Source organism: Peromyscus maniculatus, chromosome 5, assembly GCF_049852395.1.
Source record: "Peromyscus maniculatus bairdii isolate BWxNUB_F1_BW_parent chromosome 5, HU_Pman_BW_mat_3.1, whole genome shotgun sequence".
Lineage (NCBI taxonomy): Eukaryota > Metazoa > Chordata > Mammalia > Rodentia > Cricetidae > Peromyscus > Peromyscus maniculatus.
Genome location: NC_134856.1, coordinates 57,511,899 through 57,533,014, shown reverse-complemented (window position 1 = coordinate 57,533,014; position 21,116 = coordinate 57,511,899). Strand labels below are relative to the sequence as shown.

The following is a 21,116-nucleotide window of genomic DNA, read 5'->3' as shown; positions in this document are numbered from 1 at the left end:
AGCCCACGAGCTGGCATTCCAAGTTCCAGAGAGGGAACCAAGGTCCATCCAGGAGGTAGGGAAGGGTGTGTGAATGGGCGTGCATGTGTGTGTGTGTGCGCGTGTGTGTTTGTGCATGCGTGTGTGTGTGTGTGTGTGTGTGTGTTTGTGTGTGTGTCTGTCTGTCTGTGTCTGTCTGTGTCTCCTGGGGAGAGGAGGAAGAGGAGTAGGAAGGAGCAACGGGGGAGGAGGAGGAGGAGGAGAAGCCGACAGTTCCCCAAGGTGAGAGATGACAGTCGGTGCGAGCACCCCATCCGTCCAGGCACCACCTCGGGGCAGCACCGTCAGGAGGGTGAGCACCCTGTCTGGACGGGTGGATGACCCACCCGAAGGATCCGGCCGCCTTGCCTGCGCCTCCCTGGGCACCTCCCCTCCCCGGGAAGCCAGGAAAGAAAGTGGCAGAGCGCAGCCCGGGCAGGGCCACGAACCCCTCCTGCCACCCTCACCCCCACTCCCCACCCCCCCCACCTCCACCTCCCCACCAGGACCCCCAAAGGCACAGAAATGGCCTGCAGGTCAGAGGAGGGCTCCAACCTGCCTGCCCCAAAGACCAGGGGCTGGCTACCTGGCAACGGGTGGGGCGAGTCGCGGAGCCAAGGCAGCCCCTGCCCTGGAAGGAAGAAGGTCCTGAGGCTTCAGCGCCCGCAGCCGTGGAAAGCCGAGCGGGGGAGCGGGAGGTGCGGGCGCGTGCACACCGGACCCGCCCGAGGCCCAGGGAGAGGGAGGAGCAGGCTTGCGGGCGAGCCAAGGTGCCAGGGGCCCGCCGGGTGTGCCCGGTGGGAGAGTGCCGCCGGCCGATGAAGCAGGACCGGGAGAGGAGAAGGTCCCGGGGAAACGCTGGCCACTGCCGGCCCTGGGCCCCCGCTGCGGGCCACGGACCACGGGCCACGGACGCGGGCAGAGGGCTGAGGAGGGCCTCGCTGGCGTGCCGTCGCGTTCAGGGTGGGGCGCGAGCCGGGCTCCGGGGCGGCGGGTGGGTGGGTGAGCTGCTGAGGGCAGCGGCGGAGGTGAGGCTCTTGAGGCTCCGCGGACCGGGCGCCGTCGTCTACGGCCATACCACCCTGAACGCGCCCGATCTCGTCTGATCTCGGAAGCTAAGCAGGGTCGGGCCTGGTTAGTACTTGGATGGGAGACCGCCTGGGAATACCGGGTGCTGTAGGCTTTTTTTGCCTTTGCCCCTTTTGGCCTTTGAAAGGCAGGCCCTTTGCGGCCGCGGGCCCCCATGGGGCGGGCCCCGGGACCCCTCCGCCTCCCCCTCCCCCTCCCCTTCGCCCGCAAGGCTGCCAATTCGCCCGGCCATCGCAGCCCTCAGGCACGCTGCCAACCCACCGGGGGAAACACCCGAGTGGGGATCCCAGGACCCCAGAAGAAGCTAAGATTCACATGAGAGAGGCAGGTCTCGCCTGACAGGCAGCCCAGGCTAGCCTTGCCCTCCAACAACCGGGGCTCCATCGCACCTGGCTGCCTGCCTGGCTCCACAGGCGGGGGTCTGGGAGGAGGACACTCCGGGTCCCGGCACGGGGATGGGGTGGGGGGACAGATCCGCCCACCACCTCCACACAGCCCACCGCTTGGAAGCAGTCCCAGAGGAACCAGGCTCCCACCCGAGCCCTCCACCACGCCCACCTCCCCCACTAGGAGCCCCCACGGGATAGGGTGGTGGTGCCCAGGGGCGTGCCTACGGGCCTGCCTGCCTGCCTTCCTGCCTCCCTGAGTGTGTTAACTTTGGGTGCGTGCATAGGTGAGTAGGCCCGTGTGTGTGTGTGTGTGTGTGTGTGTGTGTGTGTGTGTGTGTGTGTGTTCAGGTCGGCCGCATTGTCATCCTGTGTGCCTGTGTAGCCTCATTCCTGCATCATTGAATGTTTTGTGTGTTGGGGGGGGGTATCTCACGCACGTGTATGTGTGTGTGTGTGTGTGTGTGTGTGTTCCTGCGGGCGCACACGCACGCGGGCCTCTGTGCCTGCAGGCACCCTGGCTCGTGCGTGGGTGTCTGTGTGTGTGCGCGTGCGTGCTTGCGTGCGTGCGTGCGTGTGCGGGGGCACACATGCCGAGTGTGTTTCCGTGTGGGCGAGCGTGTGTGTGGAGGTCTACGTGTGTGCGTGCATGAGTGTGAGTCCACGTGAAGCGGTGCCCTAGGGGGCTGCGACGTGTCCGTGGGTGTGGCTGCGCGTGTCGCCGGTGGGATGGGATGCCAGAGAGCCACAGTTGGTTGCTTCCCGAGCCCGACCCGAGGGGCCAAGGCCTGGGCGCAGGCCAGTAGAGGAGTCAGTCAGTAGTGCGGTGGCCGAGCAGAGCACCCGGGTCCAAGATGGGCCCGACCTGGAACCTAGTGGTCCCAGGGCAAGAGGAAGTCACAGGTCAGGCGCTGTCCCACTGAGGCGCCGGCGGTGCGGGAATTCTCGGGAATTCTCTGTCTGTCGCGGAAGCAGGTCCCCCAGAGCGGAGGGGTCCGTGCTGGGGTTTGAGAGGCCATCAGACCCCCGGCACACAGTCCGGTCCAGCCGCGCGACCTTCGTCGCGCCCGCTCAGACCCTTGGCTCTTCCTTGATGGAGGCAGCTTTGGATGGGTGCGTGGCCGGGTGGCCGGGTGGCCAGGTGGCAGGAAGAGAATTCTGGCCCCGTGACCCGCCTCTACCCCCAACGTCCACGGAGCTGAGCGACAAAGAGCCCCGTGTTCCAACCTGCCCTGGACATCCTTGCCCGTTTATGTGTGTGTGGCGAGGCTCGGGCTCCGTGTCTGGGTGTGGATGTGTGCACGAGTGTGCGCATGTTTGTGCCTCTGGTTTTGTACGCTCTGGCTTGGCTGTGCGGCCGTCCCTCCTTGCTAGAGCACGGGTGCTCGCTCCATCCAGTGAAGACAGACAGACAGACAGACAGACAGACAGACTTTGTGGCTGCAGGGCCCTGCCCGAGCTGTCTCATCCATTGGCAAGGGAAGATGTAACCGAGGAGTTGGGGCCTAGACACACGCTTCCTTCCTCGTCCGGGACTCTCCAGAGGACAGTCCTCTCCACAGGCAAGGTGGGAGGAGGCCCGCTGGCCGGGTGGGACCGAGGATAGATAGCCCAAGAGACGCCTGGCCCGGACGGGACCCGCCTCTGCCCCCACCGTGCACGCGCAGAGCGCCAAGACCCAAGTTCCAAGTTCGCTGAAACCCATGGGCGCAGGATCATCTTGCGCGCCTTCCAGCGAGACATTCTCCCTTCTCCCGGGCGGGCTGAGCGGGGCGGCTCATCATCGCCGCCGCGGCCCCCGCCGCCGCCGCCGCCGCCGCCGCCGCCGCCCCCGCCGCCCCCGCCGCTTCCCGGGGAGGGAGGCTTCTGCCACGGAGGAATGGATGGACGGGTTCTCCGTGGGGGTGGGGCGGGGGTGGGGGCAGAACCTGGAGCCCACGAGCTGGCATTCCAAGTTCCAGAGAGGGAACCAAGGTCCATCCAGGAGGTAGGGAAGGGTGTGTGAATGGGCGTGCATGTGTGTGTGTGTGCGCGTGTGTGTTTGTGCATGCGTGTGTGTGTGTGTGTGTGTGTGTGTTTGTGTGTGTGTCTGTCTGTCTGTGTCTGTCTGTGTCTCCTGGGGAGAGGAGGAAGAGGAGTAGGAAGGAGCAACGGGGGAGGAGGAGGAGGAGGAGAAGCCGACAGTTCCCCAAGGTGAGAGATGACAGTCGGTGCGAGCACCCCATCCGTCCAGGCACCACCTCGGGGCAGCACCGTCAGGAGGGTGAGCACCCTGTCTGGACGGGTGGATGACCCACCCGAAGGATCCGGCCGCCTTGCCTGCGCCTCCCTGGGCACCTCCCCTCCCCGGGAAGCCAGGAAAGAAAGTGGCAGAGCGCAGCCCGGGCAGGGCCACGAACCCCTCCTGCCACCCTCACCCCCACTCCCCACCCCCCCCACCTCCACCTCCCCACCAGGACCCCCAAAGGCACAGAAATGGCCTGCAGGTCAGAGGAGGGCTCCAACCTGCCTGCCCCAAAGACCAGGGGCTGGCTACCTGGCAACGGGTGGGGCGAGTCGCGGAGCCAAGGCAGCCCCTGCCCTGGAAGGAAGAAGGTCCTGAGGCTTCAGCGCCCGCAGCCGTGGAAAGCCGAGCGGGGGAGCGGGAGGTGCGGGCGCGTGCACACCGGACCCGCCCGAGGCCCAGGGAGAGGGAGGAGCAGGCTTGCGGGCGAGCCAAGGTGCCAGGGGCCCGCCGGGTGTGCCCGGTGGGAGAGTGCCGCCGGCCGATGAAGCAGGACCGGGAGAGGAGAAGGTCCCGGGGAAACGCTGGCCACTGCCGGCCCTGGGCCCCCGCTGCGGGCCACGGACCACGGGCCACGGACGCGGGCAGAGGGCTGAGGAGGGCCTCGCTGGCGTGCCGTCGCGTTCAGGGTGGGGCGCGAGCCGGGCTCCGGGGCGGCGGGTGGGTGGGTGAGCTGCTGAGGGCAGCGGCGGAGGTGAGGCTCTTGAGGCTCCGCGGACCGGGCGCCGTCGTCTACGGCCATACCACCCTGAACGCGCCCGATCTCGTCTGATCTCGGAAGCTAAGCAGGGTCGGGCCTGGTTAGTACTTGGATGGGAGACCGCCTGGGAATACCGGGTGCTGTAGGCTTTTTTTGCCTTTGCCCCTTTTGGCCTTTGAAAGGCAGGCCCTTTGCGGCCGCGGGCCCCCATGGGGCGGGCCCCGGGACCCCTCCGCCTCCCCCTCCCCCTCCCCTTCGCCCGCAAGGCTGCCAATTCGCCCGGCCATCGCAGCCCTCAGGCACGCTGCCAACCCACCGGGGGAAACACCCGAGTGGGGATCCCAGGACCCCAGAAGAAGCTAAGATTCACATGAGAGAGGCAGGTCTCGCCTGACAGGCAGCCCAGGCTAGCCTTGCCCTCCAACAACCGGGGCTCCATCGCACCTGGCTGCCTGCCTGGCTCCACAGGCGGGGGTCTGGGAGGAGGACACTCCGGGTCCCGGCACGGGGATGGGGTGGGGGGACAGATCCGCCCACCACCTCCACACAGCCCACCGCTTGGAAGCAGTCCCAGAGGAACCAGGCTCCCACCCGAGCCCTCCACCACGCCCACCTCCCCCACTAGGAGCCCCCACGGGATAGGGTGGTGGTGCCCAGGGGCGTGCCTACGGGCCTGCCTGCCTGCCTTCCTGCCTCCCTGAGTGTGTTAACTTTGGGTGCGTGCATAGGTGAGTAGGCCCGTGTGTGTGTGTGTGTGTGTGTGTGTGTGTGTGTGTGTGTGTGTGTGTTCAGGTCGGCCGCATTGTCATCCTGTGTGCCTGTGTAGCCTCATTCCTGCATCATTGAATGTTTTGTGTGTTGGGGGGGGGTATCTCACGCACGTGTATGTGTGTGTGTGTGTGTGTGTGTGTGTTCCTGCGGGCGCACACGCACGCGGGCCTCTGTGCCTGCAGGCACCCTGGCTCGTGCGTGGGTGTCTGTGTGTGTGCGCGTGCGTGCTTGCGTGCGTGCGTGCGTGTGCGGGGGCACACATGCCGAGTGTGTTTCCGTGTGGGCGAGCGTGTGTGTGGAGGTCTACGTGTGTGCGTGCATGAGTGTGAGTCCACGTGAAGCGGTGCCCTAGGGGGCTGCGACGTGTCCGTGGGTGTGGCTGCGCGTGTCGCCGGTGGGATGGGATGCCAGAGAGCCACAGTTGGTTGCTTCCCGAGCCCGACCCGAGGGGCCAAGGCCTGGGCGCAGGCCAGTAGAGGAGTCAGTCAGTAGTGCGGTGGCCGAGCAGAGCACCCGGGTCCAAGATGGGCCCGACCTGGAACCTAGTGGTCCCAGGGCAAGAGGAAGTCACAGGTCAGGCGCTGTCCCACTGAGGCGCCGGCGGTGCGGGAATTCTCGGGAATTCTCTGTCTGTCGCGGAAGCAGGTCCCCCAGAGCGGAGGGGTCCGTGCTGGGGTTTGAGAGGCCATCAGACCCCCGGCACACAGTCCGGTCCAGCCGCGCGACCTTCGTCGCGCCCGCTCAGACCCTTGGCTCTTCCTTGATGGAGGCAGCTTTGGATGGGTGCGTGGCCGGGTGGCCGGGTGGCCAGGTGGCAGGAAGAGAATTCTGGCCCCGTGACCCGCCTCTACCCCCAACGTCCACGGAGCTGAGCGACAAAGAGCCCCGTGTTCCAACCTGCCCTGGACATCCTTGCCCGTTTATGTGTGTGTGGCGAGGCTCGGGCTCCGTGTCTGGGTGTGGATGTGTGCACGAGTGTGCGCATGTTTGTGCCTCTGGTTTTGTACGCTCTGGCTTGGCTGTGCGGCCGTCCCTCCTTGCTAGAGCACGGGTGCTCGCTCCATCCAGTGAAGACAGACAGACAGACAGACAGACAGACAGACTTTGTGGCTGCAGGGCCCTGCCCGAGCTGTCTCATCCATTGGCAAGGGAAGATGTAACCGAGGAGTTGGGGCCTAGACACACGCTTCCTTCCTCGTCCGGGACTCTCCAGAGGACAGTCCTCTCCACAGGCAAGGTGGGAGGAGGCCCGCTGGCCGGGTGGGACCGAGGATAGATAGCCCAAGAGACGCCTGGCCCGGACGGGACCCGCCTCTGCCCCCACCGTGCACGCGCAGAGCGCCAAGACCCAAGTTCCAAGTTCGCTGAAACCCATGGGCGCAGGATCATCTTGCGCGCCTTCCAGCGAGACATTCTCCCTTCTCCCGGGCGGGCTGAGCGGGGCGGCTCATCATCGCCGCCGCGGCCCCCGCCGCCGCCGCCGCCGCCGCCGCCGCCGCCCCCGCCGCCCCCGCCGCTTCCAGGCTTCTGCCACGGAGGAATGGATGGACGGGTTCTCCGTGGGGGTGGGGCGGGGGTGGGGGCAGAACCTGGAGCCCACGAGCTGGCATTCCAAGTTCCAGAGAGGGAACCAAGGTCCATCCAGGAGGTAGGGAAGGGTGTGTGAATGGGCGTGCATGTGTGTGTGTGTGCGCGTGTGTGTTTGTGCATGCGTGTGTGTGTGTGTGTGTGTGTGTGTTTGTGTGTGTGTCTGTCTGTCTGTGTCTGTCTGTGTCTCCTGGGGAGAGGAGGAAGAGGAGTAGGAAGGAGCAACGGGGGAGGAGGAGGAGGAGGAGAAGCCGACAGTTCCCCAAGGTGAGAGATGACAGTCGGTGCGAGCACCCCATCCGTCCAGGCACCACCTCGGGGCAGCACCGTCAGGAGGGTGAGCACCCTGTCTGGACGGGTGGATGACCCACCCGAAGGATCCGGCCGCCTTGCCTGCGCCTCCCTGGGCACCTCCCCTCCCCGGGAAGCCAGGAAAGAAAGTGGCAGAGCGCAGCCCGGGCAGGGCCACGAACCCCTCCTGCCACCCTCACCCCCACTCCCCACCCCCCCCACCTCCACCTCCCCACCAGGACCCCCAAAGGCACAGAAATGGCCTGCAGGTCAGAGGAGGGCTCCAACCTGCCTGCCCCAAAGACCAGGGGCTGGCTACCTGGCAACGGGTGGGGCGAGTCGCGGAGCCAAGGCAGCCCCTGCCCTGGAAGGAAGAAGGTCCTGAGGCTTCAGCGCCCGCAGCCGTGGAAAGCCGAGCGGGGGAGCGGGAGGTGCGGGCGCGTGCACACCGGACCCGCCCGAGGCCCAGGGAGAGGGAGGAGCAGGCTTGCGGGCGAGCCAAGGTGCCAGGGGCCCGCCGGGTGTGCCCGGTGGGAGAGTGCCGCCGGCCGATGAAGCAGGACCGGGAGAGGAGAAGGTCCCGGGGAAACGCTGGCCACTGCCGGCCCTGGGCCCCCGCTGCGGGCCACGGACCACGGGCCACGGACGCGGGCAGAGGGCTGAGGAGGGCCTCGCTGGCGTGCCGTCGCGTTCAGGGTGGGGCGCGAGCCGGGCTCCGGGGCGGCGGGTGGGTGGGTGAGCTGCTGAGGGCAGCGGCGGAGGTGAGGCTCTTGAGGCTCCGCGGACCGGGCGCCGTCGTCTACGGCCATACCACCCTGAACGCGCCCGATCTCGTCTGATCTCGGAAGCTAAGCAGGGTCGGGCCTGGTTAGTACTTGGATGGGAGACCGCCTGGGAATACCGGGTGCTGTAGGCTTTTTTTGCCTTTGCCCCTTTTGGCCTTTGAAAGGCAGGCCCTTTGCGGCCGCGGGCCCCCATGGGGCGGGCCCCGGGACCCCTCCGCCTCCCCCTCCCCCTCCCCTTCGCCCGCAAGGCTGCCAATTCGCCCGGCCATCGCAGCCCTCAGGCACGCTGCCAACCCACCGGGGGAAACACCCGAGTGGGGATCCCAGGACCCCAGAAGAAGCTAAGATTCACATGAGAGAGGCAGGTCTCGCCTGACAGGCAGCCCAGGCTAGCCTTGCCCTCCAACAACCGGGGCTCCATCGCACCTGGCTGCCTGCCTGGCTCCACAGGCGGGGGTCTGGGAGGAGGACACTCCGGGTCCCGGCACGGGGATGGGGTGGGGGGACAGATCCGCCCACCACCTCCACACAGCCCACCGCTTGGAAGCAGTCCCAGAGGAACCAGGCTCCCACCCGAGCCCTCCACCACGCCCACCTCCCCCACTAGGAGCCCCCACGGGATAGGGTGGTGGTGCCCAGGGGCGTGCCTACGGGCCTGCCTGCCTGCCTTCCTGCCTCCCTGAGTGTGTTAACTTTGGGTGCGTGCATAGGTGAGTAGGCCCGTGTGTGTGTGTGTGTGTGTGTGTGTGTGTGTGTGTGTGTGTGTGTTCAGGTCGGCCGCATTGTCATCCTGTGTGCCTGTGTAGCCTCATTCCTGCATCATTGAATGTTTTGTGTGTTGGGGGGGGGTATCTCACGCACGTGTATGTGTGTGTGTGTGTGTGTGTGTGTGTTCCTGCGGGCGCACACGCACGCGGGCCTCTGTGCCTGCAGGCACCCTGGCTCGTGCGTGGGTGTCTGTGTGTGTGCGCGTGCGTGCTTGCGTGCGTGCGTGCGTGTGCGGGGGCACACATGCCGAGTGTGTTTCCGTGTGGGCGAGCGTGTGTGTGGAGGTCTACGTGTGTGCGTGCATGAGTGTGAGTCCACGTGAAGCGGTGCCCTAGGGGGCTGCGACGTGTCCGTGGGTGTGGCTGCGCGTGTCGCCGGTGGGATGGGATGCCAGAGAGCCACAGTTGGTTGCTTCCCGAGCCCGACCCGAGGGGCCAAGGCCTGGGCGCAGGCCAGTAGAGGAGTCAGTCAGTAGTGCGGTGGCCGAGCAGAGCACCCGGGTCCAAGATGGGCCCGACCTGGAACCTAGTGGTCCCAGGGCAAGAGGAAGTCACAGGTCAGGCGCTGTCCCACTGAGGCGCCGGCGGTGCGGGAATTCTCGGGAATTCTCTGTCTGTCGCGGAAGCAGGTCCCCCAGAGCGGAGGGGTCCGTGCTGGGGTTTGAGAGGCCATCAGACCCCCGGCACACAGTCCGGTCCAGCCGCGCGACCTTCGTCGCGCCCGCTCAGACCCTTGGCTCTTCCTTGATGGAGGCAGCTTTGGATGGGTGCGTGGCCGGGTGGCCGGGTGGCCAGGTGGCAGGAAGAGAATTCTGGCCCCGTGACCCGCCTCTACCCCCAACGTCCACGGAGCTGAGCGACAAAGAGCCCCGTGTTCCAACCTGCCCTGGACATCCTTGCCCGTTTATGTGTGTGTGGCGAGGCTCGGGCTCCGTGTCTGGGTGTGGATGTGTGCACGAGTGTGCGCATGTTTGTGCCTCTGGTTTTGTACGCTCTGGCTTGGCTGTGCGGCCGTCCCTCCTTGCTAGAGCACGGGTGCTCGCTCCATCCAGTGAAGACAGACAGACAGACAGACAGACAGACAGACTTTGTGGCTTTTGTGGCTGCAGGGCCCTGCCCGAGCTGTCTCATCCATTGGCAAGGGAAGATGTAACCGAGGAGTTGGGGCCTAGACACACGCTTCCTTCCTCGTCCGGGACTCTCCAGAGGACAGTCCTCTCCACAGGCAAGGTGGGAGGAGGCCCGCTGGCCGGGTGGGACCGAGGATAGATAGCCCAAGAGACGCCTGGCCCGGACGGGACCCGCCTCTGCCCCCACCGTGCACGCGCAGAGCGCCAAGACCCAAGTTCCAAGTTCGCTGAAACCCATGGGCGCAGGATCATCTTGCGCGCCTTCCAGCGAGACATTCTCCCTTCTCCCGGGCGGGCTGAGCGGGGCGGCTCATCATCGCCGCCGCGGCCCCCGCCGCCGCCGCCGCCGCCGCCGCCGCCGCCCCCGCCGCCCCCGCCGCTTCCCGGGGAGGGAGGCTTCTGCCACGGAGGAATGGATGGACGGGTTCTCCGTGGGGGTGGGGCGGGGGTGGGGGCAGAACCTGGAGCCCACGAGCTGGCATTCCAAGTTCCAGAGAGGGAACCAAGGTCCATCCAGGAGGTAGGGAAGGGTGTGTGAATGGGCGTGCATGTGTGTGTGTGTGCGCGTGTGTGTTTGTGCATGCGTGTGTGTGTGTGTGTGTGTGTGTGTTTGTGTGTGTGTCTGTCTGTCTGTGTCTGTCTGTGTCTCCTGGGGAGAGGAGGAAGAGGAGTAGGAAGGAGCAACGGGGGAGGAGGAGGAGGAGGAGAAGCCGACAGTTCCCCAAGGTGAGAGATGACAGTCGGTGCGAGCACCCCATCCGTCCAGGCACCACCTCGGGGCAGCACCGTCAGGAGGGTGAGCACCCTGTCTGGACGGGTGGATGACCCACCCGAAGGATCCGGCCGCCTTGCCTGCGCCTCCCTGGGCACCTCCCCTCCCCGGGAAGCCAGGAAAGAAAGTGGCAGAGCGCAGCCCGGGCAGGGCCACGAACCCCTCCTGCCACCCTCACCCCCACTCCCCACCCCCCCCACCTCCACCTCCCCACCAGGACCCCCAAAGGCACAGAAATGGCCTGCAGGTCAGAGGAGGGCTCCAACCTGCCTGCCCCAAAGACCAGGGGCTGGCTACCTGGCAACGGGTGGGGCGAGTCGCGGAGCCAAGGCAGCCCCTGCCCTGGAAGGAAGAAGGTCCTGAGGCTTCAGCGCCCGCAGCCGTGGAAAGCCGAGCGGGGGAGCGGGAGGTGCGGGCGCGTGCACACCGGACCCGCCCGAGGCCCAGGGAGAGGGAGGAGCAGGCTTGCGGGCGAGCCAAGGTGCCAGGGGCCCGCCGGGTGTGCCCGGTGGGAGAGTGCCGCCGGCCGATGAAGCAGGACCGGGAGAGGAGAAGGTCCCGGGGAAACGCTGGCCACTGCCGGCCCTGGGCCCCCGCTGCGGGCCACGGACCACGGGCCACGGACGCGGGCAGAGGGCTGAGGAGGGCCTCGCTGGCGTGCCGTCGCGTTCAGGGTGGGGCGCGAGCCGGGCTCCGGGGCGGCGGGTGGGTGGGTGAGCTGCTGAGGGCAGCGGCGGAGGTGAGGCTCTTGAGGCTCCGCGGACCGGGCGCCGTCGTCTACGGCCATACCACCCTGAACGCGCCCGATCTCGTCTGATCTCGGAAGCTAAGCAGGGTCGGGCCTGGTTAGTACTTGGATGGGAGACCGCCTGGGAATACCGGGTGCTGTAGGCTTTTTTTGCCTTTGCCCCTTTTGGCCTTTGAAAGGCAGGCCCTTTGCGGCCGCGGGCCCCCATGGGGCGGGCCCCGGGACCCCTCCGCCTCCCCCTCCCCCTCCCCTTCGCCCGCAAGGCTGCCAATTCGCCCGGCCATCGCAGCCCTCAGGCACGCTGCCAACCCACCGGGGGAAACACCCGAGTGGGGATCCCAGGACCCCAGAAGAAGCTAAGATTCACATGAGAGAGGCAGGTCTCGCCTGACAGGCAGCCCAGGCTAGCCTTGCCCTCCAACAACCGGGGCTCCATCGCACCTGGCTGCCTGCCTGGCTCCACAGGCGGGGGTCTGGGAGGAGGACACTCCGGGTCCCGGCACGGGGATGGGGTGGGGGGACAGATCCGCCCACCACCTCCACACAGCCCACCGCTTGGAAGCAGTCCCAGAGGAACCAGGCTCCCACCCGAGCCCTCCACCACGCCCACCTCCCCCACTAGGAGCCCCCACGGGATAGGGTGGTGGTGCCCAGGGGCGTGCCTACGGGCCTGCCTGCCTGCCTTCCTGCCTCCCTGAGTGTGTTAACTTTGGGTGCGTGCATAGGTGAGTAGGCCCGTGTGTGTGTGTGTGTGTGTGTGTGTGTGTGTGTGTGTGTGTGTGTGTTCAGGTCGGCCGCATTGTCATCCTGTGTGCCTGTGTAGCCTCATTCCTGCATCATTGAATGTTTTGTGTGTTGGGGGGGGGTATCTCACGCACGTGTATGTGTGTGTGTGTGTGTGTGTGTGTGTGTTCCTGCGGGCGCACACGCACGCGGGCCTCTGTGCCTGCAGGCACCCTGGCTCGTGCGTGGGTGTCTGTGTGTGTGCGCGTGCGTGCTTGCGTGCGTGCGTGCGTGTGCGGGGGCACACATGCCGAGTGTGTTTCCGTGTGGGCGAGCGTGTGTGTGGAGGTCTACGTGTGTGCGTGCATGAGTGTGAGTCCACGTGAAGCGGTGCCCTAGGGGGCTGCGACGTGTCCGTGGGTGTGGCTGCGCGTGTCGCCGGTGGGATGGGATGCCAGAGAGCCACAGTTGGTTGCTTCCCGAGCCCGACCCGAGGGGCCAAGGCCTGGGCGCAGGCCAGTAGAGGAGTCAGTCAGTAGTGCGGTGGCCGAGCAGAGCACCCGGGTCCAAGATGGGCCCGACCTGGAACCTAGTGGTCCCAGGGCAAGAGGAAGTCACAGGTCAGGCGCTGTCCCACTGAGGCGCCGGCGGTGCGGGAATTCTCGGGAATTCTGTCTGTCGCGGAAGCAGGTCCCCCAGAGCGGAGGGGTCCGTGCTGGGGTTTGAGAGGCCATCAGACCCCCGGCACACAGTCCGGTCCAGCCGCGCGACCTTCGTCGCGCCCGCTCAGACCCTTGGCTCTTCCTTGATGGAGGCAGCTTTGGATGGGTGCGTGGCCGGGTGGCCGGGTGGCCAGGTGGCAGGAAGAGAATTCTGGCCCCGTGACCCGCCTCTACCCCCAACGTCCACGGAGCTGAGCGACAAAGAGCCCCGTGTTCCAACCTGCCCTGGACATCCTTGCCCGTTTATGTGTGTGTGGCGAGGCTCGGGCTCCGTGTCTGGGTGTGGATGTGTGCACGAGTGTGCGCATGTTTGTGCCTCTGGTTTTGTACGCTCTGGCTTGGCTGTGCGGCCGTCCCTCCTTGCTAGAGCACGGGTGCTCGCTCCATCCAGTGAAGACAGACAGACAGACAGACAGACAGACAGACTTTGTGGCTGCAGGGCCCTGCCCGAGCTGTCTCATCCATTGGCAAGGGAAGATGTAACCGAGGAGTTGGGGCCTAGACACACGCTTCCTTCCTCGTCCGGGACTCTCCAGAGGACAGTCCTCTCCACAGGCAAGGTGGGAGGAGGCCCGCTGGCCGGGTGGGACCGAGGATAGATAGCCCAAGAGACGCCTGGCCCGGACGGGACCCGCCTCTGCCCCCACCGTGCACGCGCAGAGCGCCAAGACCCAAGTTCCAAGTTCGCTGAAACCCATGGGCGCAGGATCATCTTGCGCGCCTTCCAGCGAGACATTCTCCCTTCTCCCGGGCGGGCTGAGCGGGGCGGCTCATCATCGCCGCCGCGGCCCCCGCCGCCGCCGCCGCCGCCGCCGCCGCCGCCCCCGCCGCCCCCGCCGCTTCCCGGGGAGGGAGGCTTCTGCCACGGAGGAATGGATGGACGGGTTCTCCGTGGGGGTGGGGCGGGGGTGGGGGCAGAACCTGGAGCCCACGAGCTGGCATTCCAAGTTCCAGAGAGGGAACCAAGGTCCATCCAGGAGGTAGGGAAGGGTGTGTGAATGGGCGTGCATGTGTGTGTGTGTGCGCGTGTGTGTTTGTGCATGCGTGTGTGTGTGTGTGTGTGTGTGTGTTTGTGTGTGTGTCTGTCTGTCTGTGTCTGTCTGTGTCTCCTGGGGAGAGGAGGAAGAGGAGTAGGAAGGAGCAACGGGGGAGGAGGAGGAGGAGGAGAAGCCGACAGTTCCCCAAGGTGAGAGATGACAGTCGGTGCGAGCACCCCATCCGTCCAGGCACCACCTCGGGGCAGCACCGTCAGGAGGGTGAGCACCCTGTCTGGACGGGTGGATGACCCACCCGAAGGATCCGGCCGCCTTGCCTGCGCCTCCCTGGGCACCTCCCCTCCCCGGGAAGCCAGGAAAGAAAGTGGCAGAGCGCAGCCCGGGCAGGGCCACGAACCCCTCCTGCCACCCTCACCCCCACTCCCCACCCCCCCCACCTCCACCTCCCCACCAGGACCCCCAAAGGCACAGAAATGGCCTGCAGGTCAGAGGAGGGCTCCAACCTGCCTGCCCCAAAGACCAGGGGCTGGCTACCTGGCAACGGGTGGGGCGAGTCGCGGAGCCAAGGCAGCCCCTGCCCTGGAAGGAAGAAGGTCCTGAGGCTTCAGCGCCCGCAGCCGTGGAAAGCCGAGCGGGGGAGCGGGAGGTGCGGGCGCGTGCACACCGGACCCGCCCGAGGCCCAGGGAGAGGGAGGAGCAGGCTTGCGGGCGAGCCAAGGTGCCAGGGGCCCGCCGGGTGTGCCCGGTGGGAGAGTGCCGCCGGCCGATGAAGCAGGACCGGGAGAGGAGAAGGTCCCGGGGAAACGCTGGCCACTGCCGGCCCTGGGCCCCCGCTGCGGGCCACGGACCACGGGCCACGGACGCGGGCAGAGGGCTGAGGAGGGCCTCGCTGGCGTGCCGTCGCGTTCAGGGTGGGGCGCGAGCCGGGCTCCGGGGCGGCGGGTGGGTGGGTGAGCTGCTGAGGGCAGCGGCGGAGGTGAGGCTCTTGAGGCTCCGCGGACCGGGCGCCGTCGTCTACGGCCATACCACCCTGAACGCGCCCGATCTCGTCTGATCTCGGAAGCTAAGCAGGGTCGGGCCTGGTTAGTACTTGGATGGGAGACCGCCTGGGAATACCGGGTGCTGTAGGCTTTTTTTGCTTTTGGCCTTTGAAAGGCAGGCCCTTTGCGGCCGCGGGCCCCCATGGGGCGGGCCCCGGGACCCCTCCGCCTCCCCCTCCCCCTCCCCTTCGCCCGCAAGGCTGCCAATTCGCCCGGCCATCGCAGCCCTCAGGCACGCTGCCAACCCACCGGGGGAAACACCCGAGTGGGGATCCCAGGACCCCAGAAGAAGCTAAGATTCACATGAGAGAGGCAGGTCTCGCCTGACAGGCAGCCCAGGCTAGCCTTGCCCTCCAACAACCGGGGCTCCATCGCACCTGGCTGCCTGCCTGGCTCCACAGGCGGGGGTCTGGGAGGAGGACACTCCGGGTCCCGGCACGGGGATGGGGTGGGGGGACAGATCCGCCCACCACCTCCACACAGCCCACCGCTTGGAAGCAGTCCCAGAGGAACCAGGCTCCCACCCGAGCCCTCCACCACGCCCACCTCCCCCACTAGGAGCCCCCACGGGATAGGGTGGTGGTGCCCAGGGGCGTGCCTACGGGCCTGCCTGCCTGCCTTCCTGCCTCCCTGAGTGTGTTAACTTTGGGTGCGTGCATAGGTGAGTAGGCCCGTGTGTGTGTGTGTGTGTGTGTGTGTGTGTGTGTGTGTGTGTGTTCAGGTCGGCCGCATTGTCATCCTGTGTGCCTGTGTAGCCTCATTCCTGCATCATTGAATGTTTTGTGTGTTGGGGGGGGTATCTCACGCACGTGTATGTGTGTGTGTGTGTGTGTGTGTGTGTTCCTGCGGGCGCACACGCACGCGGGCCTCTGTGCCTGCAGGCACCCTGGCTCGTGCGTGGGTGTCTGTGTGTGTGCGCGTGCGTGCTTGCGTGCGTGCGTGCATGTGCGGGGGCACACATGCCGAGTGTGTTTCCGTGTGGGCGAGCGTGTGTGTGGAGGTCTACGTGTGTGCGTGCATGAGTGTGAGTCCACGTGAAGCGGTGCCCTAGGGGGCTGCGACGTGTCCGTGGGTGTGGCTGCGCGTGTCGCCGGTGGGATGGGATGCCAGAGAGCCACAGTTGGTTGCTTCCCGAGCCCGACCCGAGGGGCCAAGGCCTGGGCGCAGGCCAGTAGAGGAGTCAGTCAGTAGTGCGGTGGCCGAGCAGAGCACCCGGGTCCAAGATGGGCCCGACCTGGAACCTAGTGGTCCCAGGGCAAGAGGAAGTCACAGGTCAGGCGCTGTCCCACTGAGGCGCCGGCGGTGCGGGAATTCTCGGGAATTCTCTGTCTGTCGCGGAAGCAGGTCCCCCAGAGCGGAGGGGTCCGTGCTGGGGTTTGAGAGGCCATCAGACCCCCGGCACACAGTCCGGTCCAGCCGCGCGACCTTCGTCGCGCCCGCTCAGACCCTTGGCTCTTCCTTGATGGAGGCAGCTTTGGATGGGTGCGTGGCCGGGTGGCCGGGTGGCCAGGTGGCAGGAAGAGAATTCTGGCCCCGTGACCCGCCTCTACCCCCAACGTCCACGGAGCTGAGCGACAAAGAGCCCCGTGTTCCAACCTGCCCTGGACATCCTTGCCCGTTTATGTGTGTGTGGCGAGGCTCGGGCTCCGTGTCTGGGTGTGGATGTGTGCACGAGTGTGCGCATGTTTGTGCCTCTGGTTTTGTACGCTCTGGCTTGGCTGTGCGGCCGTCCCTCCTTGCTAGAGCACGGGTGCTCGCTCCATCCAGTGAAGACAGACAGACAGACAGACAGACAGACAGACTTTGTGGCTGCAGGGCCCTGCCCGAGCTGTCTCATCCATTGGCAAGGGAAGATGTAACCGAGGAGTTGGGGCCTAGACACACGCTTCCTTCCTCGTCCGGGACTCTCCAGAGGACAGTACTCTCCACAGGCAAGGTGGGAGGAGGCCCGCTGGCCGGGTGGGACCGAGGATAGATAGCCCAAGAGACGCCTGGCCCGGACGGGACCCGCCTCTGCCCCCACCGTGCACGCGCAGAGCGCCAAGACCCAAGTTCCAAGTTCGCTGAAACCCATGGGCGCAGGATCATCTTGCGCGCCTTCCAGCGAGACATTCTCCCTTCTCCCGGGCGGGCTGAGCGGGGCGGCTCATCATCGCCGCCGCGGCCCCCGCCGCCGCCGCCGCCGCCGCCGCCGCCGCCCCCGCCGCCCCCGCCGCTTCCCGGGGAGGGAGGCTTCTGCCACGGAGGAATGGATGGACGGGTTCTCCGTGGGGGTGGGGCGGGGGTGGGGGCAGAACCTGGAGCCCACGAGCTGGCATTCCAAGTTCCAGAGAGGGAACCAAGGTCCATCCAGGAGGTAGGGAAGGGTGTGTGAATGGGCGTGCATGTGTGTGTGTGTGCGCGTGTGTGTTTGTGCATGCGTGTGTGTGTGTGTGTGTGTGTGTGTGTTTGTGTGTGTGTCTGTCTGTCTGTGTCTGTCTGTGTCTCCTGGGGAGAGGAGGAAGAGGAGTAGGAAGGAGCAACGGGGGAGGAGGAGGAGGAGGAGAAGCCGACAGTTCCCCAAGGTGAGAGATGACAGTCGGTGCGAGCACCCCATCCGTCCAGGCACCACCTCGGGGCAGCACCGTCAGGAGGGTGAGCACCCTGTCTGGACGGGTGGATGACCCACCCGAAGGATCCGGCCGCCTTGCCTGCGCCTCCCTGGGCACCTCCCCTCCCCGGGAAGCCAGGAAAGAAAGTGGCAGAGCGCAGCCCGGGCAGGGCCACGAACCCCTCCTGCCACCCTCACCCCCACTCCCCACCCCCCCCACCTCCACCTCCCCACCAGGACCCCCAAAGGCACAGAAATGGCCTGCAGGTCAGAGGAGGGCTCCAACCTGCCTGCCCCAAAGACCAGGGGCTGGCTACCTGGCAACGGGTGGGGCGAGTCGCGGAGCCAAGGCAGCCCCTGCCCTGGAAGGAAGAAGGTCCTGAGGCTTCAGCGCCCGCAGCCGTGGAAAGCCGAGCGGGGGAGCGGGAGGTGCGGGCGCGTGCACACCGGACCCGCCCGAGGCCCAGGGAGAGGGAGGAGCAGGCTTGCGGGCGAGCCAAGGTGCCAGGGGCCCGCCGGGTGTGCCCGGTGGGAGAGTGCCGCCGGCCGATGAAGCAGGACCGGGAGAGGAGAAGGTCCCGGGGAAACGCTGGCCACTGCCGGCCCTGGGCCCCCGCTGCGGGCCACGGACCACGGGCCACGGACGCGGGCAGAGGGCTGAGGAGGGCCTCGCTGGCGTGCCGTCGCGTTCAGGGTGGGGCGCGAGCCGGGCTCCGGGGCGGCGGGTGGGTGGGTGAGCTGCTGAGGGCAGCGGCGGAGGTGAGGCTCTTGAGGCTCCGCGGACCGGGCGCCGTCGTCTACGGCCATACCACCCTGAACGCGCCCGATCTCGTCTGATCTCGGAAGCTAAGCAGGGTCGGGCCTGGTTAGTACTTGGATGGGAGACCGCCTGGGAATACCGGGTGCTGTAGGCTTTTTTTGCCTTTGCCCCTTTTGGCCTTTGAAAGGCAGGCCCTTTGCGGCCGCGGGCCCCCATGGGGCGGGCCCCGGGACCCCTCCGCCTCCCCCTCCCCCTCCCCTTCGCCCGCAAGGCTGCCAATTCGCCCGGCCATCGCAGCCCTCAGGCACGCTGCCAACCCACCGGGGGAAACACCCGAGTGGGGATCCCAGGACCCCAGAAGAAGCTAAGATTCACATGAGAGAGGCAGGTCTCGCCTGACAGGCAGCCCAGGCTAGCCTTGCCCTCCAACAACCGGGGCTCCATCGCACCTGGCTGCCTGCCTGGCTCCACAGGCGGGGGTCTGGGAGGAGGACACTCCGGGTCCCGGCACGGGGATGGGGTGGGGGGACAGATCCGCCCACCACCTCCACACAGCCCACCGCTTGGAAGCAGTCCCAGAGGAACCAGGCTCCCACCCGAGCCCTCCACCACGCCCACCTCCCCCACTAGGAGCCCCCACGGGATAGGGTGGTGGTGCCCAGGGGCGTGCCTACGGGCCTGCCTGCCTGCCTTCCTGCCTCCCTGAGTGTGTTAACTTTGGGTGCGTGCATAGGTGAGTAGGCCCGTGTGTGTGTGTGTGTGTGTGTGTGTGTGTGTGTGTGTGTGTGTGTGTTCAGGTCGGCCGCATTGTCATCCTGTGTGCCTGTGTAGCCTCATTCCTGCATCATTGAATGTTTTGTGTGTTGGGGGGGGTATCTCACGCACGTGTATGTGTGTGTGTGTGTGTGTGTGTGTGTGTGTTCCTGCGGGCGCACACGCACGCGGGCCTCTGTGCCTGCAGGCACCCTGGCTCGTGCGTGGGTGTCTGTGTGTGTGCGCGTGCGTGCTTGCGTGCGTGCGTGCGTGTGCGGGGGCACACATGCCGAGTGTGTTTCCGTGTGGGCGAGCGTGTGTGTGGAGGTCTACGTGTGTGCGTGCATGAGTGTGAGTCCACGTGAAGCGGTGCCCTAGGGGGCTGCGACGTGTCCGTGGGTGTGGCTGCGCGTGTCGCCGGTGGGATGGGATGCCAGAGAGCCACAGTTGGTTGCTTCCCGAGCCCGACCCGAGGGGCCAAGGCCTGGGCGCAGGCCAGTAGAGGAGTCAGTCAGTAGTGCGGTGGCCGAGCAGAGCACCCGGGTCCAAGATGGGCCCGACCTGGAACCTAGTGGTCCCAGGGCAAGAGGAAGTCACAGGTCAGGCGCTGTCCCACTGAGGCGCCGGCGGTGCGGGAATTCTCGGGAATTCTCTGTCTGTCGCGGAAGCAGGTCCCCCAGAGCGGAGGGGTCCGTGCTGGGGTTTGAGAGGCCATCAGACCCCCGGCACACAGTCCGGTCCAGCCGCGCGACCTTCGTCGCGCCCGCTCAGACCCTTGGCTCTTCCTTGATGGAGGCAGCTTTGGATGGGTGCGTGGCCGGGTGGCCGGGTGGCCAGGTGGCAGGAAGAGAATTCTGGCCCCGTGACCCGCCTCTACCCCCAACGTCCACGGAGCTGAGCGACAAAGAGCCCCGTGTTCCAACCTGCCCTGGACATCCTTGCCCGTTTATGTGTGTGTGGCGAGGCTCGGGCTCCGTGTCTGGGTGTGGATGTGTGCACGAGTGTGCGCATGTTTGTGCCTCTGGTTTTGTACGCTCTGGCTTGGCTGTGCGGCCGTCCCTCCTTGCTAGAGCACGGGTGCTCGCTCCATCCAGTGAAGACAGACAGACAGACAGACAGACAGACAGACTTTGTGGCTGCAGGGCCCTGCCCGAGCTGTCTCATCCATTGGCAAGGGAAGATGTAACCGAGGAGTTGGGGCCTAGACACACGCTTCCTTCCTCGTCCGGGACTCTCCAGAGGACAGTCCTCTCCACAGGCAAGGTGGGAGGAGGCCCGCTGGCCGGGTGGGACCGAGGATAGATAGCCCAAGAGACGCCTGGCCCGGACGGGACCCGCCTCTGCCCCCACCGTGCACGCGCAGAGCGCCAAGACCCAAGTTCCAAGTTCGCTGAAACCCATGGGCGCAGGATCATCTTGCGAGCCTTCCAGCGAGACATTCTCCCTTCTCCCGGGCGGGCTGAGCGGGGCGGCTCATCATCGCCGCCGCGGCCCCCGCCGCCGCCGCCGCCGCCGCCGCCGCCGCCCCCGCCGCCCCCGCCGCTTCCCGGGGAGGGAGGCTTCTGCCACGGAGGAATGGATGGACGGGTTCTCCGTGGGGGTGGGGCGGGGGTGGGGGCAGAACCTGGAGCCCACGAGCTGGCATTCCAAGTTCCAGAGAGGGAACCAAGGTCCATCCAGGAGGTAGGGAAGGGTGTGTGAATGGGCGTGCATGTGTGTGTGTGTGCGCGTGTGTGTTTGTGCATGCGTGTGTGTGTGTGTGTGTGTGTGTGTTTGTGTGTGTGTCTGTCTGTCTGTGTCTGTCTGTGTCTCCTGGGGAGAGGAGGAAGAGGAGTAGGAAGGAGCAACGGGGGAGGAGGAGGAGGAGGAGAAGCCGACAGTTCCCCAAGGTGAGAGATGACAGTCGGTGCGAGCACCCCATCCGTCCAGGCACCACCTCGGGGCAGCACCGTCAGGAGGGTGAGCACCCTGTCTGGACGGGTGGATGACCCACCCGAAGGATCCGGCCGCCTTGCCTGCGCCTCCCTGGGCACCTCCCCTCCCCGGGAAGCCAGGAAAGAAAGTGGCAGAGCGCAGCCCGGGCAGGGCCACGAACCCCTCCTGCCACCCTCACCCCCACTCCCCACCCCCCCCACCTCCACCTCCCCACCAGGACCCCCAAAGGCACAGAAATGGCCTGCAGGTCAGAGGAGGGCTCCAACCTGC

The 21,116-nt window shown here is 66.7% G+C and overlaps 6 non-coding genes across 6 annotated transcripts; all 6 read left to right on the top strand.

Annotated features, from left to right (window-relative positions):
- The first annotated feature begins 1,082 nt into the window (after positions 1–1,082).
- On the top strand, positions 1,083–1,201 carry LOC143273565 (5S ribosomal RNA). Its single transcript, XR_013051747.1, has one exon. It is a non-coding gene; the product is annotated as a 5S ribosomal RNA (ribosomal RNA).
- Positions 1,202–4,507: 3,306 nt separating this feature from the next.
- Positions 4,508–4,626, top strand: LOC143273564 (5S ribosomal RNA). Its single transcript, XR_013051746.1, has one exon. It is a non-coding gene; the product is annotated as a 5S ribosomal RNA (ribosomal RNA).
- A 3,297-nt stretch (positions 4,627–7,923) lies between these two features.
- LOC143273563 (5S ribosomal RNA) lies at positions 7,924–8,042 on the top strand. The gene has a single exon (XR_013051745.1). It is a non-coding gene; the product is annotated as a 5S ribosomal RNA (ribosomal RNA).
- A 3,313-nt stretch (positions 8,043–11,355) lies between these two features.
- Positions 11,356–11,474, top strand: LOC143273562 (5S ribosomal RNA). The gene has a single exon (XR_013051744.1). It is a non-coding gene; the product is annotated as a 5S ribosomal RNA (ribosomal RNA).
- Positions 11,475–14,780: 3,306 nt separating this feature from the next.
- On the top strand, positions 14,781–14,899 carry LOC143273561 (5S ribosomal RNA). The gene has a single exon (XR_013051743.1). It is a non-coding gene; the product is annotated as a 5S ribosomal RNA (ribosomal RNA).
- A 3,294-nt stretch (positions 14,900–18,193) lies between these two features.
- On the top strand, positions 18,194–18,312 carry LOC143273560 (5S ribosomal RNA). The gene has a single exon (XR_013051742.1). It is a non-coding gene; the product is annotated as a 5S ribosomal RNA (ribosomal RNA).
- Positions 18,313–21,116: the final 2,804 nt, after the last annotated feature.